Below are 20,403 nucleotides of genomic sequence, written 5' to 3'. Positions count from 1 at the left end.
GAAACTGTGGCTGGCTTTCGTGCCTTAAGTATAGGCACGACAATGACAGTAAGCCATGACTCGCGGAGCTGGCCATTGCTCCAGACGACGTTGAGGCAGTGCAGGAGCCGGGCCTTCTGAGCGTCTGCCAGGTTGCGGAGCATCTGGAAGGTTATCCCGTCTACTCCCGGGACGCTGCGCCACCTGGAACGGTCGAGGGCCTTGATGAGCTCTTGAAGTTGGAATGGCTTTGTGCACAGTGCCGTCACGCCCTCCATCGTCCAGGCCGGGTGATGGATGTTGTGCAGGGCTGCTCCTATCACCATGCTCACGGTATTGGGGTGCGGGACAGGTGGTCGGGAAGCGAAGTGACTGGATAGGAGGTTTGCCAAAGCCGTCTCTGTCAGCCCCAAGAAGCCGTCTCTGTCGGAGGTTTTGGCCCTGCTGGAGTGATCCCAGCAGGCGCCACGCCATTGAGCTGCTCGTGGCAGAGGCGATAGAGCTGCAGACTCCCTCCCAGCTCTGCCGGAGGCGCTGGTTTGCGTGTCGTCGGCATACTCTGTCCAGCCCCCTGTAGATGGTCCAGTCCTCCTGGTCAGCCGTGCGAATTGCCCGGCGTTCTGCCGTCCGCCTTGAATCCCGCAGACGCAGTTGCCTGAGGCCAGGAATAGGGCATCCTGGCTGCACCCGCGTCACGAGCGAACGCCCGGGGTTGAGCAAACACGACGTCCTCCGTTGCCCGATGTCCGTGGGGGGATGGACCCGAGGGAGTGGGGCATGACGTTTTACTGCGGCACTAAATGTGTATCTTGCGGCAGGGCGCCACTGGCGACTAATCTCCCACACGAAAAGAAGAATGCGGGAAGGCAGCGCGAGAGGGAGGGTGCGCGACTTCTACTCTGCCACCAACTTTGTAGTGCACGTTAAAGAACCCCTGGTGGTCAAAATTAATCCGGAGCCCTCCACTACGGCGTGCCTCATAATCAGAACTGGTTTCGGCACGTAAAACCCCAGAAAGAAGAAGAAGAAGAACTTTGTACTTGTACTTTGCGCGGCTGCGGGCTGTCTCGCGAACCGTATCTTGAAAGAAATTCTCACACGGCTTGTACCTTTGTGTGTGCTGTGCTTTCGCCGCTCAGTTTCGGTTGAAGCGATGGACCGCACAAACCTTCGCTCACTGCAGCGCTTGCTCACGCCAGCGTTTTGACAGTGGTTGTCTGCGGTCATCGAGCGTATTCTATTAATGTTTGCTTGTGCGCACTGACACCATGCTTGTTAATTCAGTTAGTCAGCGAATGTGTGCAAGTTTATGCGGCCGATAAAACTGATATCCTTACTCCATAAGCTCTCTACTAAATTGCTATGGCAACTGCGACTTTTTTATGTGTAATCTTTATAGACTTAAATAATAAAAGTGCGAAACAAAAAAGTAAACCCAGTTCCACCCAATGTGAAATCTGCTGAAACAGCGGAGCTGGGGTTCTCTTGTGTTTCTTTGGGATTTTGTAAAGTTTCCTGTGATTATTTGTGGGTTTCTGTGATTCTGTGTGAGTTTCTGCGATTTTGTTTGTTTTCCAGTGGTTTTCGCTTGAATATGGGTAATGTTTTGACTTTTATTGTACTCGCCGCGGTGGCTCAGTCAGCTAAGGCGTTGCGCTGCTGAGTACGAGATCGCGGCATCGAATCCCGGCCGCGGCGGCCGCATTTCGAGGGAGACGAAATGCAAAAACGCCCGTGTGCTTGCGTTGTAGTGCACGTTAAAGAACCCCAGGTGATCAAAATTAATCCGGAGCCTTCCACTACGGCGTGCCTCATAATCAGAACTCGTTTTGGCAAGTCAAACCCCAGAAGGAAGAAGATTACTTTTGCTGCTTAATATTTTCTGTTAACTCCCGGTCGAGGAAATCTCTTGCACCGTCGGTTAAAGGGATCTCTCGGCACTTGCGTCTTTCTTCTGCCTCTTGCTGGGACAAATCAGGGTTCGCTTTCCTCCAAGCACGCTTGACGCGTTTCTTTCTTGCGTAGCTCCGGATTAGCCTCTTGCCGCTGCCGTTTCGCTTGCGCTTCCCGCCAACGATGCTCGTTGGTAGCGGTCTCCCGGCGTTTACGTCTGGCTTGCGCTTCCCTTTTCCGTAGCTCCGAGTTAGCCTCCCGCCGCTGCCGTTTCGCTGCCGATTCCCGTGCTCGAAACGTAGAATTCTCCCGGCGACGCCGCTGCCACTCGCTCCCGCCGAGAAAGGTCTCGCGTTTCCCTCTTCCTCCCCCGGCGCGCGCTCTAAATAGTCAGCTCCTCAGCCGGGGCGCCCTCTGATTGAACGCAGCGCCTCTAGCGGTGTGTCTGGGACCCTGCCTCCCTCCCCCCCCCCCCCCCACCCCTTTCGTGACACCGGTGGACGGACAGACGGCGCAGCCTCGACCTACAACAGCCATGCTATTAAAAACCTTAGCGCCCTTCCAAATCACTGTGAAGAGGGAAGACCAGCGAAGCTGTTGTTTCTGTATCTACAAAGGCGCTGAACTCAAATTTCATATACAAAGGCCCACACACTATTGTAGAAGTACTAGAAGAAAGACTGAGTTTCATTTTATTTTAGAGTACGGCTGCCCAATCGCGGCGCGCGTCGCGACACACGCGTGGCCGCCGGGAGAGAAGCTACGTCACGTTATACGAAAACCATGGAGATTTCAGTAGGCGCCGCAAGGTGGGGCTAGGCTTCGAAGCGATGCAACTTTCAGCCGGTGCCGCAAGGGGGCGCGACGCTCCGGAGCAATGTGTAACAAAGTACGCAGAACCTACACGTGATATAGGAGAGACTATGACGTTTTAACACGAGAGCGTAAAGTGCCCCCTGTTGCAGAAAATCCGGCGTCGGTGTCGGCATAGAACAAAGAACCAACTTTAGAGAAGGGAAAATGTACCTTCCACAGTGGTACGAAAAGAAGAAGCGGCAGCGCATGGAACTTACGTAGGCATAAGAAAGATGGCGCTGCTCAAACCGGAAGCGGAAATGAAGTTTTTTAAAATTTTTTTAGAGGAAAATTTATTATGGCCGCCTTCCACCGGTACCGTGGATGCGCTCAGCGGCGGTAATACACAACACCGCTGGCGGCGCCCCCCCCCCCCCTCCCTCCCCTTTTCAAAACCATTGTGTTCTGCTTCTTTGTTTACATATTTTGAAAGCTCACAGCGCCCATCTTCAACGGTTTTGGACATGTGGGTGTTTCGCTACGGCCGCATCTTTTCCTCTTTGACGTATTGTCCGTTTGTGACTCGCGAAACAAACGCTACCCTCCGCTCCTCTCCCCATGGCAGCCGGCCACAAATCTGGTTGCCGTCGACAGGTCGCGAACGTGTTCTGGCGCTAATTAAGAGGAGAAACACTCACCACGGCCGGAGCGCCCTTCTTTTTCTCACCGAAGCAATTATTCAGCGCGGCGGACTCCATCAGAATGCAGCGCACGTCGAAGACATTGAATGGCGAAACGGCGAAACAAGAAAATAAATATATATATAGAGTGAAAAAGAGGGAAGTAACAGGCCTATACATACGGGGACGGCAGAGGTACCTTAAAAGGGGGTGAACTCTATTATCGTTTAGCAGAGTGTGCTCTGATCCCGGCATTGGCTTGCATATTAGGCGCACCAAGGCACACGCAAGAAAACTGTACAGCAGCGCTTCTGCACAGAACACAAGTCCTGTGGTGTGTTTGCAGTGGGTGCCGTGAGAGAGTTATTTATTAAAGCGAATCTTTCTTCAAATCTTTCTTTAACGCGAATCTTTCATTAAAGCGTAGCCTAGATTTCCGGGATTGGCATGACTGCCCGTTTCGCCATTCGCTATTTAGGCGGATATATTAGCGAATGTAGATACGAAGGTTACAGGAAGGTATCAGCGAAGATGCTTATATAACCCTTGTATCTCGACCAAGTATACCCAGCTCTGTTCTGCGTAATAATAATAATAATAATAATAATAATAATAATAATAATAATAATAATAATAATAATAATGATAATGATAATATAACAATGATAATAATAATAATAATAATAATAATAATAATAATAATAATAATAATAATAACAGCTTCTTATATAAAACCTTGAAGATGCAATGTCGTCTCACAAGCATCTCTACACCACACCTGTTTGTTTATGGAATGATGAATTAGTTGAACGGGTTCTTTGATTTACTTCATTTTCTTTGATTTATCCGCTGATAATGCGCCAGCGGGTGTGTGCCCGTTTTTGATCCATCGTCCCAAATGGACATGTCCCACTATGATTCCTAGAGAAAACCTTGTGTGATGACCGGGTATGCCACCTCTATTCTGCGTAACAAAAACAAATTTAAGAATGCTATAATATCGGCTCACAGGCTTATATAATGAATCGAAGTGAAATGGAAACACGCCAGTGTATACTGTGCATTGGGCGCACCTTAAAGAACCGCACGTGGTCAAAAGGTATCCCAGAGTCCCTCGCCATGGCGCGCATCAATATCACACCATTGATCTCACACTTAAATCCCAAGAATTTAAAATTGTACATCTCAAGTTTGGGGAGAGATATCTCTATTACAATGTTCTTCCTTTCTTGTTTAATTTGTTTCTTTTCATGTTTCTCATTACGCCCCCTGCCGACTCGTACGACCACATGCACGCACGTAAAGAGACCGGCACTTCCCCGAAAGGCACCAAACGTTCCAACTATAGAGCTTAGAATGTTGTTTGTCTGAGCGCATTCCGCAGCGGCGTCACGCCGACCAAGAGGACACCGCTGGCAGCAGAGCAGAAGGAGATGAATAACCGGATGGAGCGGCGCAAAGTGCGAGGCGTAGGGCGGAAGTGGGGGGGGGGGGGGGGGTGTCGCTCGTCTCTGAGAGTACTGCATGCAAGGTGCTGCCTTCCCACTGCGGCTTCACACCGCGCAAGCGAATAACCGACGACGACCTGCCAAGCAATCTCCGTATAGCACGTAATACGCCTAGCAGCCGGAGCCAGCAGCCTCAGGCGCGCAACTCGAGGAACCCTGTGGCCCACCAGTGAGTGTGGGGGAGAGACGTTCGAAGGTGAGTTGAAGACGGGAAGGGGTTGGGGTGCGGGCCGCGTAAACAAGCAAGGCAGGAGGCTGCGAGACCAACGTTATATAGTGCTGCCCTCTCGGGGAGCGCAACTTACTCTTTCTTTCCGCCCGGCTTGTGCAAAGTGAGTGCCGCCGCTGAGTATCTACCTGGGAAAAAAAGACGAAACCGTAATGGAAACAGGACAGCAAGCTACAGGGGCAGGCGCGTGTGCCTGCGTGTACAGTACGTGCGCGCTTCTGTGTGTGCGTGCGTGTACACTATGGTGGCGTTGTCTGCGCTGCTAGCCATGCGGTTGGCACGTCACCGACGAATTTCTCACGCGCTGGGTGGCGGCAGACACAGCGACGGCTTCTAGGTTCGTCCACCACCCCCCCATGGCACCTCCTAGTTCACTGTCTCCCTTGTCGGTATACCGCCTCTTAGTCAGAGGGCGGCCGACTGAGACATGGCCTAGCGAGAAGGTGCACGTACGAGAAAGAGTCGGTGGACGACAGCGCGGTGGTACGACCCGTTATTAATAGCCCGCTTTTACCGCCAGCTTTACACATTGCTCATACTTCTTTCTTTTTTCTTTTGTTATCTCTTTTCCTATACGGTTGGCCTTTTACGCCTTGCTACTTTCCCTCCTACGTCTCTTTGCTTCTTTCCGAGGCCGACGCGACGTCAGCTGCATTCTTTTGTCGTCGGTGGGCTTTGCTCTTCCATTTTCCTCTGATCGGTCGCCCACGGCCTTCGGCCGGGACTCCTTGTACGAGGTGCATTCCGTTCCTCACGTTAGCTTCATATTCAGTCGACTGTGCTATAGCTAAAAGCGTTTCCAGGATGTGGAGACTATGCGCAGGCCATAGTTGCCGGTAAAATGCTGCTCATCGGCGTTATCCTGTTATAGGGGTGGTACTTTCAGCGCTTCTGATTAGGTTTGGAAAGGAGGTCAAGGAAAGAAAGCAGCTTCGCGCGAGCTTTCTTGCATGTAATAGAAGGTGTCGTGGTACTCACCTCTGTAAAGTGCCGCCCCTTTCGTAATTTTGCAACTAAGAAGTAGGACTCCACTCGTAAACGAACAGCACTGTTGTTTATTCGCACACTGTTAAGCAGATAAGCTTGTCTTTCAACAGCGCGCTCTGTTAATATTTTATGGCTTGCGTAGGTGTAGTACCACGCGTGGTCAAGTATTCCCGAAAGGAAACAGCAGAGCCTGACAAAGGGGGCAAGAAAGAACGAAGAAAGAAATAAGAAACGCCGACTAACAATATAATCAGAACAAATTAAACAGGACACATTAAAAAGAAAGATTGAAAGAAGATAAATAGACTGTTACCTGACTAAATATCTTAAGTAATTATGGAAAACTGTGCGTATATAGCTTAGGGTTTAATTAGGGCTTCTGGTTGTCCATTTCCAGTTCGCTCCGTATTTACGCTGTAATTCTCCTCCAAAGCTGTGAAACGTTGTCATAGATCAAACTTTACGTCGATGCATAACCTGGATAAAAGCTATGGCAATAGGCAGTAGCCGCGTGTGCCTTGCAAGGCTGATCTTCCTCATACATGTACTGCCGCGCGTGATTCATCACACGGCGACCCTCTCCAGTTGCGTATAGCTAGAAACATTTTTCTGGGGATTGCTTGCCCAGTAGCCCGGTATGCCTCCTTCATTCGCCCCCTCCTCCCCTCCTGGCTACGCCACTGCCCCTGTCTATACAGGACTCTGTAATTACTATGAGGAGTGTTAGGCATTCACCGCGCGCTCCGCACGCGATGTACAGTAAGCCCTCGTTAACTCAAACTCTGATATCTCGAATTATCGGATACGTAAATCTTTTTCCCTGGCACGGTGTCAACACCATGAGTTTTTAACCCCTTATCTCGGAAACGCCACTGCGCCGAACTCCGGTTAACTCGAAACTCGGACAGCGAAATTGATGAAAAAAAAAGAGAGTACCGAAACGTTTTTTCTACTTTTTTGCACAGCTGTAGTATCGACAAAACGGGAAACCAGGGCCGGTATCTTGTAGCGATGCCTTTTTCGATACTAATGCCTTTTTGTGCTTTTCGTGCTTCGTCAGCGGTCAGAGCGACGCTCCGCTCACGTTATCAACGGCATCAGCCGGCCGTGAGCGGTGGAGGATAAGGCTAGCATAGAATAAAGCATAACGCATCGCTACAAAATTCCGGTCCTGGTGTACAATTTTGTCCCAATGCCTGGTGCTTGAGTGCACTTCACTCTCACCTACAGTTCTCGGCCGGCTGATCCCATTGATTTCGTGGGTGGAGCGTCGCTACGACCGCTGACGCGCGCAAAGACTGCGAGAAAGAGTAGCGTCGGCCAGAGGCGAGCGTGCCGCCACTTGTAAACACGCCAAACACGCCAAACATGCCATTGCTAACGGTGCAACCAGTTGCACCGTTAGCAATGCGGTGACTGTAGATCGGATGTATTCTTCCTTCGAATTCGAGTAGCCACTTTATAAAGCTTAACAACATCCACCGGTTTCGATAGCTGCCTAGGCCATCACGGCCAACCGCTGGAGCGATAATGAAGTAAAATGAAGGTTCTTACACTGCGCGGTAATTCTGCGAAACGCGTGTGTTCTTAGTGAAATAGAGAATGTCGGTTTTCAGAGAATTCGCACGTCGTCATCTTTTTTTTTTCTTATTGTCGGCGTGCTCGTTTCTCTTTTAACTACGCCGCAGACGTTGCGCCTTATGTGTATCCGGTGTTTACAAGTTTCCTTGCGCATATTCGGTACTCTTTACTCCTCGACCCCATCCGGATCATCCGAGGTAGGTAAAAGAAGAACCGATGAGGTGTCCGTGTGTTCCAAGCTGGAATAGTTGGTTTATGATGGACATGGCGTGTCATCTGCCTTATATACGTACAGCACGTGTCCGGGTAAAGTCCAGTTGGTAGTCAGCGAAACTGTCTTGTTTTGTTCTTTTGCCCGTTGTTTCCGCTGCTCGACATCCTAATGAGGTATCAAGTGTGTCTGATCCGCTTTATATTTGTGATACGAGTTTGAATGGACCGTGGCCGCACCCATCCTGGGGGGACGTCCTCATGGATCCTCATGCGCGGATATCCAGGGTGTCCGAAATTAGGCTTCATCGAATTTTTAGAAATCGCCTTGGAAGGTAGCATAATTCTTATCATTGAGCTGGGTTATTCGATGATGCGGACATTAGTAGCACGAGAAATCGAAACACATATTAAACTAATTCACAAAAATTCACTAATTAGCTTCTTAGTTAAATACTTCACGACATATATTGCTATTTATGAATTGTAGCCAGGGCGTTTGCAAGACGCATCCACTTGAAAGGAATTTCCAGGATGATACCACTTTCGAGATATTATTTCCCAAAGTGTGGGATGAAATACATGTGCGTTCCATTTAGTTTTGTGCTTCAATGTATAAAACAGCATTTTGATTAAAAAAATGTAAGTGGAACATAACAGTGCATTTTTACGGCTAGTTTGATGGCGCATATCTCCAAAATGGTGCCATTCTGGAAATTCATTCCAAGTGGATACGCCTGACAAGCTCACCGGCTACAATTCGTAAATTTCAATATGTGTCGTCAAGTAATTATCTAAGAAGTTAATTAGTGTTTTTTTTAGGTTAGACAGGGCGCAAGCAGTACACTACAGGCAATTACAAACTGATTCTTACATAAACCCAAGACTCATGCACGCCATGTATCCAGACATGTACACAACAAACAGATGCACATCCTGTGGCGAGGTTGCCACACTTTATCACATGTTATGGGAATGTCACGACATAACAAACAATTCGGGCAGTGTCGACACCTCCGTCTCTTCCACCGCCAGCCTCCGCTCGCGTTGGAAGACCGCACTGCTCAGCTCGAACCTGACAGTACAGCTCTGGGCCGTCCAGCGAGCCGAGGAAGCCGCTTCGAGACAAGGTCTCGGAACCGCGTCCGCGGCGGGTGCCCAGACCCACTAAAAATACGCCGGACTCAAATCTTATCGATTTGATAATAAAGTTTACGTTCTTCTTCTTGTTAATTAGTTGAATGTTTGTTTCGATTTCTGGTGCTGCTAATGTCCGCCTCATCGAATAACCCAGCTCAGTGAAAAGAATTATGCTACCTGCCACAGGCGATTTCTAAAAAGTTACGTAAAACTTAAAAGTGAGCACCCTGTATAATAAAATACAAAGCTTAATCGAAACATTTCCTTTCCATTTCATGCTCGTTCCGCAATTTCATTAGGAAGCAGTTAATTTCCCTTTCGCTTTCCTTGGCTTCTTTTCCACCACGATCACCACCATCATTATCAGCGTCGTCGTCATCATAATCATGATTATCATCAAAATTTATGTCCAGTGCAAGACGACGGCCACTCCCAGCCATCTCCTGTTAGCTCATGTTCTCCGTCCGCTGACTCCACCCTGCATGCTTGCAGACATCGTAATATCATTATGATTCCCATAGTTGTAAAGAAATAAATGCTCCCCTCGGTTTCTCCAATTCCTCTCGATCACGTGATGACCTGTTAGACGCGAGGAAAGCCAGCCTGCAATCCCTTAACTCATATCACTCCACAAGATCGCCGCCGCGTTTTCTCGGAAGGAATTTCCAGCTCCGCAAGCATAGAAGAGCGCTTACTCATTTAGGGTGCAGGCGAACCACATGCGGACAAATATGTGAAGGTTATGATGCTCCAAAATGAGGAGGTCGACTCTTCTTTCTTTCTTTCTTTCTTTCTTTCTTTCTTTCTTTCTTTCTTTCTTTCTTTCTTTCTTTCTTTCTTTCTTTCTTTCTTTCTTTCTTTCCCAGCGAACCGCTCGTGCCAGTGGAGCCCTGGACTAGGGGCCCCAACCACGGGACCTAAAGTTTAATTTTATTCATTAAAGTTTCTCTCTCTCTCTTTCTTTCTTTTTTTCACTCGCTTTCCATCGCGTCCTTTGGAAACGAGCTGCTATTCGCGTCTCACACACAATTGTCTTTGTGTGTAGGGACGGGTGGGCTGTGGCTGCAAAAAATCTGGCGACTTCGCAGAAAATCCACGCACGTAAGTGGCGCCCCCGCTCGGACACTGCAGTACGAGGTCGCATAGCTGAACGTGCTCATTGCTTTCCTGCCGACCCAGATTCTCTCGTAAGAGGCGACTGCGCACGCGCATACCAGCGTGGGATTCTTCCTGCAGCGGCAAATTTCTCCATGTCTTGTTTTTTTTGTTTTTTTTTCTTTTTTTCTCTATACATTCTCCATATAAGCGATATGGTGCATTGCGGAATGAAACGGAACGCTCGGAGATCGAAACACAGAATGAGACGTATGTGTCTGTTTCGCAAAGAGAGAAATAATTTTTAATGACGGCACCTCATACTCGCCTTAGTGAAGAGAAACCCGAAGTGAAGATCACGTTGAGGCGCGACCGACTTTACCGACCGTGAAATTCGAGCACTTCGGTGGTGACATGCATCCGAATGCGCGGTATTTCACAATGACGCTTTATCAGCTGCCTGCATTATACAGCTATAGTGCCATCGGCGAGGAAGCAGAGAGAAAGGACTTGTATTCACCGAGTGCCTTAAGTAAGTTTATCTATATGATGGTGACTACGCAGTTAAAACGATGGGCGAAATTCTCGGGAAATTGAGAAATGTCTGCGTGGTCAAAAATCAACATTCGCTCGCCGCTCAGTTCGTCCCGCTAATTTGATGTAGTGTTTGGCATGACGTGTTCGTTCCACTCCGTAACAGTTTTCTCAGGACGCTGGAGTAGGCGGGCCATCTTCGGCAAAATCAACATCCGACGTGCGTCCGCGTCGTGGCTTGTTTGAACAGCTCTGCTATCGAGGGCTTCGAAGGGACGCCCTTACTGGCGCGTCATTCGTGAGTCACAAGACGGACTCCTCCTGTCAATCAAGGAGTGCCGAGTGCTCATAGGGTGTGCCAAGGAAAACCACGGACAGACGGACCATTTGTGTCGAACTTGGATTGGGCATAGATATCTCTGCTTCCACGTGACAAGTGAGTGACGTAACAGCGCGTTCGCAAGTGTTTTCGTCATGCGGCATTTTGAGAAAGTTCAACACACGTCTTAAAGCGTGGGCTTTTAACTCACTCAAAAGTAAACACGGCGTGCACAGGAATTGCATAATAAGAAGCGTTCCACTTTTGGTTTAGGTGCGTCATGGGTTTCTCTTGACCAACAGCCTGCAGGAGGGCATTTCCACGAATTGAGGCGCGCAAATTCGACCTTATAACAGCCGGTGGTCGGTGCAGTTTGCCTAAGACTGTAGGCCTCTTTGCCGTTTGACCAGTCTGTCACTAATACCGCTCGATGAAACAAAAACATAGCGTTAAATAAATAAATAAATAAATAAATAAATAATAAATAAATAAATAAATAAATAAATAAATAAATAAATAAATAAATAAATAAATAAATAAATAAATCTTCAAACGAATGTAAGAGCCACGCGGCGAGTGATAAATCGTGTATAGATTTACATGTGCTTAAAGACGCTCAGGTGCTCAATAGTAATCCGACGCTCGCCAATTACGGTTTCCTTGACTAGGTGCTCTTTTGGGACAGTATAATAACTAAATAAATAAATCGTCAGCCCTTCTTTACCTTTATTATTCGCATCCTTATTGGGAGCATACCTATGTATAATGAAAGAGTCATGGATAGTCCACGTGTCTGGGCGTTACGAAGACAAAGGCCTAAAAAATCTCGATCGCGGGAAGAGGTAGAAACGAAGACCACTTTTGCCGACGAAACAAGACTCGACTATCACTAGACGTGGAGAACACGCCACAAACGAGCCCAGACTCGCGCAGCGCTTTCCGCCTCTTTTCGCCGTCCTTCGCGTCACCGTTAGCCTCTTATCTCAAACGCAGACTACAACGAAAAAACAAAAAAAAAAAAAAAAAACAAAAAAAACAACAAAAAAAAACACGCTGTGGCCAGAGAGCGCAGCGCATTATATGCTGACGAAGGAAGCTAATGTCTCGTCTGCCAAGGTCTCAATTAAACGACCCTCAAGTTGGTTGCGGGTCGAGCAAAGAGCGGCACAGCTTCCAAGTGCACCCCCGCCGAGAAAGACACAAGGGAGGATTAAGAATTAATCCCGACTTCGTCTCAGAGACACTCGCAGAACTGTGTCTCCCGCTGCATAAGATAAGGGCGATGGTGAGAAGACGCTGAGCTTTTTCGGTGTCCCGTGAGAGCTGCCTGAACGCCCCTCAAGTCGACAGCGTCGCCACCTACACAGGGAGCCTACGTGCAACGCTAGCTTTGCATGTAGGCTCCCTAGTGGAACAGCGTCTGTCGCGCCGCCTGGCATGTGCGATTGGCGTAATTGGTCTCTGTCCACGGCTTCTCGACAGGTCGAGTGCTGTTTCGCCTCAATCTATTTCCCGCCATTTTCCTGCCCAGTCAACCTTCCCGCTTTCCCCATGCCAGTCGTTTCTTTCTTTCTTTCTTTCCTTTCTTCTTCATTTCTTCCTTTATTTATTGGATTTGATTTCATTGTTCCCATGTTGTTTGCTGTCGACAAAGCGCCAGCCATTTTCAAAGCAATGTCTGTTTTAAAGGGGGAAGGCTAAGGAAGCGTTATTACCGTTCTTTATGTTTTACTGTTGCTTTACTTCTTTCATTATCTCTTCATCCCACCTCTTGTTATGTCGCGCGCCCTATGCTTGCATGAAGTAGTGTGTCGAATTTAAGTGTATACAGGGCACAAGGAGAAATTAATTAACTCTGTCTAAACTCGCTCGTGTTCTAATCGCGAAGAAAACAAAGGGTCGGGCTCGTTTTATTTCTTCCGCCTTCATTTGCATTAAGTTAGAAGACGATTTTCTCTTTCTTGAGGCAACGTTTGTACTTTTGATGAAGGGACGTGTCAATATGTGAAAGCCGCGTTTTAGATCTGTGCGATTCTCGCTTCTTTTTATTTTTATATAGCATTCTTCCGAATGGCTCTAGTCAGGTTTCAATGATTGGCGTATATAATTGTTTATCTCCATCATAGTTGTCGTTTTAAAATTCACGCGGACCTGACATTGAAAGCAACACTGAAAATACAGCGTAAAAGTTTGCAGTAATCTTCGAGCTCTTCCTATAGTTACCGCATGCCTGTTTCTGAACTTTCACAAGGATAAGAACGTCAAACAGAAAATTATCGCTCGTTTTGTTTCACTGCAAGCGATTAACACCTTAAAGACGACAGTATAAGAAAATGTCGCACCTCAAAGGTCAGTTAAATTTTGCACATCAAAGGGAGAGAGAGTCCAAAACCACAGCTACCGCGGCGACCTGATAACCGTGCTCTCCACGTAACCGGTCAAGCAATAAAGCTGTACTTTTTACCCAACATTAACATAACCGAAACTGCGGTCTCTAATCAACAATTCATGGCGGTCAGCAAGCACACATTTCCTGGATGTACAAAGCCAAAGAGCTGCGTGACGTCAATAGTGGCTCATAAAGGGGCCCTGAAAGACATTTCAAACTCATAAAACATTGCCAATCTGTTAACGAAGCTCCTGTGAACATGCGAGGCAAATATTATTTCACTATATGCCGCAGGGAACTTCCAGTCTCGTGTCAAAAGGAGTGAAAATTCGCTTGCTCTCACTCCTGCAATGTCGTCATACAGTGTCCCATAGGAAGCAACTGAACCAACAACAGCTATTGGCTGGTTTTGTGATCGCGAGAACATTATCAGTAATACAATAATTGCTAATTTTAGTTAAATAAATGAAAAACATATATGTCTGCGATGTCACAATGGCATAAGAACCATTATATCTTTGCACTGCCGGTCTAAACAGGACAGTTTCGAGTTGCTGCGTCTGCTGTGCGTGGCCTCCGAGATGAGAAGCGTGGCGTAAATACCGCGGCCGCCACGGGGTGCCGCCACGAGCCGTCTGGCGTTCTGCGTTAGGGTGCGGCTAGCGCGGCATTGCTCCCTCGCGCCCCCTATGTAGCTCCCAGAGCACTATAGAGGGTGTCCAAGCTATCTCGCAGCACGATTTAAAAAAATCGGAACGGCGTTACGCGAAGCAAACATAGTGCGTATTGTTTCCAGTACAGTGGAGTAGCCGCCAGTAATTTTTTCGTTACGAAGATTTAATTAGGTAATCGTAATTAATTTTCTAACTCGAGAAGTACTGTCCTAATTATGAAAGTGCCAATGAGAAAGTTGTAGAGCAACATGAAAAACTACCGATACAGCTTTCTGTTGCTCAATACGTGCTACATAAAAGTGTTTTTCCGAGCGTGAAAGAAGCCCCCGAATACACGCAAAGTGCCTCGAGCGGCCAGTCGCGCGGCAATTCTGCGTGTATTCGCGGGCGTCTTTAACACTCGGAAAAACGCATTTATGTAGCACGTATTGAGCAACAGAGAGCTGTATTGGTAGTTTTTCATGTCGCTCTACAATTTTCTCATTGACACTTTGATAATTAGGGGCACTATTTCTCGAGTTAGATAATTAATTACAATTACCTAATTAAATCTTAGTAACGAAAAAATTACTGGCGGCTACTTCACTGTACTGGAAACAATACGCACTAGGTTTGCTTCGCGTAACGCCGATCCTCTTTTTTTAAATCGCGCTGCATGATAGCTGGGACACCCTGTATATAAAGGATATGAAAGGAGGCAGATAGCCGCCGATCGGTCCGATAAATACGCCTAACTTCACTTGTGCTTGAAGGATTCAAAACATTTTTGCAGCAGGACATTTGCGAGGTGACGTAATGTCATAGTGATGTCATTCTATGATTGGTTAGTAAAGTCTTTCAGGGCCCCTTTAAAGAGAGTTGCAAATTTGCTTTGAGCCTATATGGATTTATATTCAAGCCGCGCGAATCATTTGTTACTCCGTACGCTTAACTAACTACCACACTGCTACTAAGCGCCACAGGACACGCTACGCAGACGAATAGACCGCATTACTCAATATCCGTGCGCTCACTAGACGAAACTATTACAGCGATGCGTGCGCGCTTAACGCACGGCTGGCGTGTTATGCAGTGGGGCGTTGGTGGAGGCGCGGTAATAGCGTCATTTAGTTCATGCAAATAAACGCCTGATGACGTACTTGGACGTTGCGACATATTTCTGGCACCATCTACGGAACGATGACCAAGCAACGTTTCTCGTGCCAGCGACAGCGTCGAGCGCGATATTTCTTTGTTCCTTTTGCGAAGGGCGCAAAGTCTTCTGACGGCTTCATTTAACGCACGTGCTTGTCATGCTTAATGAAGTCATGCTTTATTGTTTACGTGCCGCCTAAAGTCAATATCGAGCACTAGTCTAGCGTATAATCCCGTATAAGTACCAGTATGTTTGTGTGCTATCACATGAGATTACTGCACGAATATGAACTTTATTAGGACGTTCTGGTGGGCTAGTTGGTTCATAGCTTTTAGAAGTTTATAAACTGCGCAAGAAAACGAAGACACAAGAAGGGGATACTCGAAAAAGTACAGGGGATACTCGAAAAAGGGCCGAAGTTTTCGTTCGAGCCAGCACCCAAGCGGTCGGAGCTTCTTGCCTTAGTGCGTCAAGTAGGGCAGCGTGTTCCGGAAAAGCAGCGGGAACGCGTTGTGGGGGACGGGTTGGACTGTCTGCAACGCACGGTTAGTGAACAGCCGGGGAATAAAAACCCCTTAAGTAAAGTGGTGCGCCACCTCAAGGAAAACGATCTCGCCGTCTTACAGGCAGACAAAGAAGGCGGTTTCGTCGTTATGCCTGCCGCAACCTTTGACAGAAAGGCAACTGAAGCCGTAAAAAAGAATTTCAAGCAATCTGACTTCCTTCCGAAGAAGCAAAAACGTCTTGCCGTCAAGCTACTAAAAAGCATGAACCTGGATTCATTAAGGAAGGTTGTTGAGAGCAAAGTAACGAGCCACCTCGAGATCTTCTTCTCCGGTAAGACCCATAAACCGGACTGCCCCCTGCGTGCCATCGTATCAGAGAAAGACACTTGGCAAAAGACAATTGGGAAGTTTCTTCAATCGAACCTACAAAAGATAGTTGGCAAGGACCCCTTTTTGGTCCGATCTTCGACGGAAGTCGTCAGACACATGAAAGAAGGTCTTCCGATGGCTACCACAGGGTTTTCGATTGACATCGAGGACCTGTTCTACTCAATCCCGCATGACGGTTTGTTCGCCGCTATTAGGCAACAAATTCAAGAGACTGGAGAAGTAGCCTTTCAGAACACAGCAGGGGTGAGCACCGAACATTTCCTTGAACTGTTAAGCTTTTATTTGAGTTCCACGGCCATCGAGTTTGATGGAAAATACTATGTGCAGAAGGCTGGAATTTGCATTGGTTCGGCAGTCGCACCCGTTCTTTGCGATATCTATCTGTCGGTGTTTGATCAAAGAGTTCAGCAACTAATTTCCGGGGAACACGTCGTGCGGATTTTCCGTTATGTCGACGATTACTTAGTCATACTCCACGTGTCCACAAGTGATAACCTCAATGATGCCGTAGATCGCATTTTGAATATATTTCACTCAGCTTCGGGAGGGCTCACCTTCACCCACGAGCTAGCCAGGGATAATGTCCTTCAATTTCTGGACCTCAGCCTCCATTTTCACGCTAAACACATCTGTTGGTATTACAACCCGAGGACAAAGAGGGCCCCACTGCCGCTTGAAAGTGCTCATTCCAAGCTAGTTAAAAGGGCCAACGTAACCCTAGCTTGTAAATCCGCACTGGAAAAATCCTGCGAGCACAAATTAGATCTCAGTTTCAATCAGCAAGTTAGGCGCTTCCTTTCGGCTGGTTACCCTCAGAGTTTAATCACAGGTGCCTGTGAAAGTCTCTTGCAAAAACTGAAAGGTAGAAAGCAACAGAAAGAGGATATTAAGAGAGATAAACTGCAAGTCATGCCCTACATTCATCGAGTTTCGCACAACATCAAAAAGGTGGCAAGCCGCTACGGGGTCAAGGTCGTATTTTCGGCTCCATGCAAACTTAGTAGAGTGTGCCCAATGGTGACAGGTAAGAAAAAGATTAGACCCCAGTGCTCAACCAGGCACGAAACGAACTACACCGAGTGTGTTTGTGGGTAGTGTACTCAATTCCCTTGACTTGTGACAGCATTTATATTGGTCAAACGGGCAGGTGTTTTAATGAAAGGGCACGGGAACACCAGTGGCATGTAAAGAACAATGCAGGAGGCACTTTGGCCCAACACTGTAATAGATGCAGAGGAAATGATGAGGGCGGAAAAAATAATCCTTGCAAACCGATTCTCAAAAACACAACGTTCTTGTTCAAATCGAGGGACCAGACCGAAAGGGAGATTGTTGAAGCTTTTTACATAATAAAAACAGGCGACAAGTGTATCAGCACGCCGTCTCTCTCGTTATTGCCAGAAGAAGTTAATTTTCTGGAATGTGCCTTGTAGAAATTCTTCTTGGCGTTCAAATTTTGCGATTTTTTTACCGTTGGTTTTACACTGAAACAACGCCTCAGCGCTACCTTTTTTACGATGTTTTTATGCTTTTCATAGCCACATTCATAGTTTTCGTCGACTTCATCTTTACATCTCGTGTTATTATTTTTTAAAGCTTTTTCTTTATCCTTCATGCCTTTTATCACATCATCGCCTCTACATTTGTTGTTTGATGTATTATTTGTTGATTATATTTCTTTTTTTATTATTATTTTTTTTCTAACATATTTATCACCTCATCCCACACGTTTACCATGGTTATTTGTTAAGTGACATCTGCCATTTTCATTTCGTTCACGTGCTCATGGTTTTCTCTCCCTCATTTGATGACGCAGCAAGAACGGCTCTTGGTTAGTTTGGTGATCGCCTGTCGCAATCCTGTTTACAAGGTTACACAGCAGATATGCTATATTTTTTTGTGTGTGTTTTTTGTGTTTATCGGCACATGTGTCAATGACAAAGGGGGCACGTGTTCAGGATCATGAGTGAAATATATGCTGCTTGCTATCCCAGAAATAAACAGTTGGCAGTCTGCGCTCGTGGTGTCGTGTGTGTTTTCCTTCTTGTGTCTTCGTTTTCTTGCGCAGTTTATAAACTTCTAAAAGCTATGAACTTTATGGTAGCATAGGAGTTTTTTATGAAAAGAAACATCGGGCGTCTCGCACCAAACATACCTTGTTCCATCCCATATTAGATGTGTCTGCGATTATATCCCTTGAACACGCGTACTTTTGTGTCTTTGCCTTATCTCTGCGGTCAACATACTTTTTTTCAGTTTTCAGTTTCTTCTAAGATATGCTTATCAGCTGCTCTTCTTACGCTGTTTTGAACTAGGGCTAAGCATGCATGTGTAACGTGAGTGAGTGTAATGTGGACGCTATTCAGTAAGCCAACCACGAGAGATGATGACGTCATTAATTGTTAGCTCTATGGAGCGAATAAGGAGCTCTCTCAGCAATGATACAGATACATGTAAAACGTTGCCACCGCAGGCAACAAAGTGCCTCGTAGCGAGTGCTTTGTCCAAAGGTTACAAGAGGTCTAACTACAAACAAGCAAAGTCGGCTTTGAGAATTACTAAAGATAAGAGATAGAGAGTGAGAGTACGTACAGTGACCGAACTCGATGAAACCTTGCCCAGAACACTGCGCGAACTATAAGCGCTCGCGTTAGGCCTAACTGCTTGCAGCTACGGGAGCAGAAAAGCGGTAATGATGATGATGGGCAATCTCTTTACGGTACCGACCTCTGGCCCAAACGCAGCGCGCCCTTTGTGTCCACGGGGTTCTTATCTCTCGGCGGCGCTCCCGTGCTCCGATTCGTGGCTTTCCCGCCTTTGTCGTTATCGCATGAGACGCGCTTCAAGCTGTCGTTACGGAAAACGAGGCTCGTGGGATTCCTCGCCGGTTCTCTTCGGGGTAGGCTTAGCCGGCTGTGGCCATAGGCTCTTCTCCAATCTGCACTTCTGCTTGGGCTTGGGTTTTTCAGCGGTGATGGCAGTCTTCTACGCTGCATGTCTTACGTTCTCGCACCATTGGAGGAAGGTTTACCAGACTAAAAAAAAAAAAAATGAAGAATGCTTTACTCTTGCGTGCTAGTCGGATTTGTGGAGTCGCCGTGAGTTCTGAAAGCGCTATACGCTCCCAGAAGCTTTTCCCTGTTCTTCTGCGAGCATACGACTGCCGTTTCCGGGTGTTCTTATCAAGTGAGCTAGCCGACGACGCAGCCAACAGTGTTTTCCTGTTAGGACGGGATAAGAATAGCTGTAGTCGGGGAGTTAGCGCGTATATAGAGCCACGAGAGAGCATGTTCGCTGACGAACTTTGCTGTTTCCAGAAGCGGCGTTCGGTCGGTGTAATATTCATGTGTTCGCGGACGCAATCTTCTGCTTGACTGCACTTGTTTCGCATGAAACAGAAGCGCAAATATACAGGGATGCTGTAGATCCTTTTTGCTTTCGTTCTCTTTCATAGCAAGTTTTAAAAAACACGGCCAACGTACTGCAATCTGATTGTGTTGTGAGGATCGCGTGTAGGCTCCGCGACCGATAGAGACTCGAAGAATGGCTCTACGCATACAAAAGAAAAAAAAAATATTGGATTTTGGTGCCGCACTTTTGCAGTTTTATTCTTGGCGTGCTTTATTCGTTAAGTATACGTTGATGGCCCCGGCGCAGTAATCGCTTGTGGGTAAGCAAGATATTTTCATCGAGAAAATGGAACCTGACTGATGAACTCTTACTCTTCAACAGCAGCACAGATGCTTGTTGATTACTAGTATTTTTATAACCTCTGCGTCCAAAACTGCATCCGAGATTTAGACGACAAACACCAGGAAAACAAGTAAACGTACATAAAATACTTGTTTAACATCAAACCTTCTTATTACACGCGGCGCGGAGCACTGCCAATCGATAAGTACTGAGAAGATATATACCACGACAAAGGTATGTGGATATTGGGAAATTTGAAAGAAAACCCTACAGCTTTGTAACTGGATATGTACGTGGTATAGTTTGATTTCATTTTTGTCACGCCGGTTCTTTAACTTAACTTGGCACTGTATATGAATGCGTCCGAGAGATTTAAACGATGAACACCCAGCACACAAATTATCAATAAAAAAAAGGGAATGTAGATCCAGCGCAGCCATTGGAGTCTTTGTGAAGCGGAGCTTTATTAGTGATGGAAGTATCATGCTATATAAAGACTGGTGTGGTCTTATATCAACGTGTGTTTTCGAGTTTCTGCGCAACATCATACATACATTGAATATCATTTAAATTAAGCTTTGACTCATTTGTTTGCGAACATTTGTTTCGTGAACAAGATGTGTCTTATGACTAGGGGTGCGTCATAGCATGCTTCCATGGGTGATT

Source organism: Dermacentor silvarum, chromosome 3, assembly GCF_013339745.2.
Source record: "Dermacentor silvarum isolate Dsil-2018 chromosome 3, BIME_Dsil_1.4, whole genome shotgun sequence".
NCBI lineage: Eukaryota > Metazoa > Arthropoda > Arachnida > Ixodida > Ixodidae > Dermacentor > Dermacentor silvarum.
The sequence above is the reverse complement of the archived record's forward strand: the minus strand, read 5'-3'. Positions refer to the sequence as shown.